Below are 3,344 nucleotides of genomic sequence, written 5' to 3'. Positions count from 1 at the left end.
TGGAATGATAGTTGCCTCCCGGCACCACATGAAAAGGGCTCCAAACCAGATCTCCCAGGAACACACTATTTTTCTCAACCTTTGCCAAGTCCTCACCACCCACTTTTCTACTGTTTCCCTTGGAAGAAAACAGGCATTTTAAAATTTCATTTCCAAACAGACTATTTAACCAAGCAAGTAGAAAACATAAGCTCTCTTTTCCACTTTGGGTAATACTTCTTTTGCAGATCACTACTGTTTTGACACAATTATATTGTTGTTATACTAAATCAAAACTCAGTAAAGATGGTGATACAGCTCCAGCAAGAATTTTACAGCTGCAGTGCAGCCAATCAATATTGCATTTCACCTCAGATGGGATTACGATTTATCTCTCAAAACCAATAAAATTTGACCGGTTCGGTGATTAAACCTGTGTCTATGGCAACTTCCTGAAACCTCAGCAAATATAACTATCCGTTGGCTCATTCAGCAAGGGTCTCTTAAAGATGACATGAATAAAATTCAACTTATGATCACCTTGCTGCTTCTCTTTGTGCTGAATTAGTTAGTGTTACAGAAAAAAGGGAGGTAGAAAAAAACCCAATAAAAAGCAAAAGTGATGATAATGCACCATTTGCAACATTCTTTCCATCTCTCAGCAAGTATCTATCACAGCAGAACAATTATATTTTAAAAGTACTGAAAAGTTCCGGCTGGCAGCTGGTGCACCCTCTATTGAGGATGCAACATATTAGAAGATTCATGTGGACAACTTGACCATCTCCCTTTAAAAGAGGTATAACACATAAAAACTCCTATGTCTCTGTTAACAGGCTCTCTCTCAGCTGCTGGACTGAATCCTCCCCTCACCTGCATTTGTATGAAGCATAAACTTCCTAATAATGATACTCCGCACTGAAGAAAACTGAAAACAAACGCCAGGGATGTAATTTTGTTAGTGACTGTTAACATGCATTAACATAAATCATTGCACATAAATGCCTAATGATTCCCTGAAAAGAAATTCAACACAGACTGGTGTTAGACAAATTTGAATGATGTTTCAGTAAAACTCATTGATTGTTTCACATCTATGGAAGTAAGTGTCAAGGGTTCTCCTGGCTCATGTGTGCCACAGTCTGGTGGCAATGCAGACCAAGGCTGGGTGTGGTATCGGAAAATAAATGGTAGTTATACATTGCCATCAGTGTCCCTCAATTTAGAGGGCTCAGCTGCACGTTTCATTACTCTCTTGAACTTTATCTTCTCATCACACTAAATCTGTATTAAAGACAAAGAAAACAGGTAGAACGTAACCAACATGACTCAACGCTCATGACTTGATTGTAGCTTGATTCTGCTTTTGTAAGAACTCCTGACACTAGGGCTCACCGCCTCCTTTTGCTGGGAATTAGCAGATCTGTAAAGCAACTTGGAATTATGCTGCAGTACAAGTAGTATTTAACTAGGATCTGTGTTAGCCATGACATTGCTAAGTAGGTAACCAGAAAATAAACCCAGAATTATTTCATCAAGCGAAGAAACGATAGTGTCTGTAAAACAATGAACAAATCCAAGCACACCTCCCCTCACTTCCAGAGCACGAAGCTGGCTCATCTCCCATGAGGGCAGAGACGCCATCCCATAGTCAGCCTGTTCTTACAAAAGCTCTTCTATCATCAGGACGAAAGGCAACTGGAGGAAAGCCAAGGTTAAAAGGAGACCAACAGAAATAAAGCAGCAGCAGGAGAGTTGAAAGACTGGGACATTTTCAAGCAAGCAGACTGATTATCTTTATGCAGGGAACTGCACAGACCACAGATCAGCCTCTGCAACAGCCAAAGGTCACCCCGCTGCACGCCGATGGGCCAAGCGGCGCCTCAAGAGTGCTGCAGGAGCTGCAGATAAAAGCATCAGTGCCTGCCGGGTATGCTTTAAGGTGAAAGCAAGCAGGATGTTCAGCCAGGAAAACTAAGCTAAGAGTATGCTTTCTGAGGGCAAGTAAGGAAGAAATAAAGGGAGAAGTGGACAAATGAGAAATAAGAGGTTACTAAGCATTCGTACCAAAATGTCATGGGCAATAGATCTTCAATCCTCCTCATTAAGCCACTGAAAGAATGAAATAGGAAGTCTTGGCCTTCTGCATTTTAGCTGGCATGTGATTTATCTTACAGAAAACCTCTCTTTAAATATATTGCAGAAGCCTTTAAAAAGAAAAACCAGAAACTGCCACTGACATCAGAGCACGTTGCAGCATAGTCATCTTGAGGCTATGAAGCCAGCAATACCCTAGAATGACATTAATTTGAATCAATTATCAGCTTCTATATAGCTGTTAAAATTTGCAAACAAACCCTTCTGTAGACAGAACTTCAGAAGAACTCCTGAAGTTCAAGCCTGGATTAGGGAAGAATTCAGAATGTAAAAATCTGACTATACTGCTAACTTGTTTTTAAGCACAGAGCTATACATTGAAAACAAAACTGTGAATGATAATGAAACAGGAAGTGGCAGTAGGAGGTATGGGAGCCAGATACCTTGTATAAAGCCAGGACAATGAGAGTGGCAGAGAAAGATCCGATTCACAGGGGACTTGATAACAACAGCCTTAACGTGAATGAAAATCATCTAGAAGTGGCTTTGACAAAAAGATGTACGTATTGAGGAAAAAAGGGGTTCTGTAACTATAGAGGATTATTTTTCCTGTATCTGTGTTGAAGAATCATCTTGATATCTTTACTGAGCTATTTGTCATGGAAATCCTCATTAAAATGAGAGTCCCAGAAATTCCATGTTACTCCAGCTAATGATACTGCAGTTAGCTCCAGTGGAGATTCCAGTATTAAACTACCCATCACCATTCAACCTCCTAACTGAAATTTGTCATTCTAATAACCCCAGAGCACATCCAGCAGTTTCCATATCAACTGCTGTAATTTTGAGGCTGACATAGGGAGCATGGCATAGAAATATGAGAACTCAATTTTAAATTGGCTAAAATAAAGTTTATTTTACTGTTACAATATATAATCTCTTATCAACACAACTCACAAAGTGTTTACAAAATAATCTAATTTTCTGCTGCATTTTAAACACTACTTTCGTACAAACTTTAAAGGTAAAATAGGAATTTGTAGCTAGAAATGTTTTTGTTACATTTTTTAGAAGCATCACAAGAATTACTTCAAACAAGACTTTTTTCTTTTGCTTATGGTGTCAACTTCACAGACAAAACCGAACATTTACTATACAGACCTGAGGAAGGATTCAAGAAAGATTTCTTTAGACAAAGCATGCCAGTCCTTAGGTTGACAGCGATCAAGTGCATTTGAGCTAACTTCGGTGCTCTGAAACGCCTTACA

Source organism: Phaethon lepturus, unplaced genomic scaffold (genome assembly GCF_000687285.1).
Source record: "Phaethon lepturus isolate BGI_N335 unplaced genomic scaffold, ASM68728v1 scaffold34100, whole genome shotgun sequence".
In the NCBI taxonomy this organism is placed as follows: domain Eukaryota; kingdom Metazoa; phylum Chordata; class Aves; order Phaethontiformes; family Phaethontidae; genus Phaethon; species Phaethon lepturus.
Note: the sequence above shows the minus strand (reverse complement) of the source record.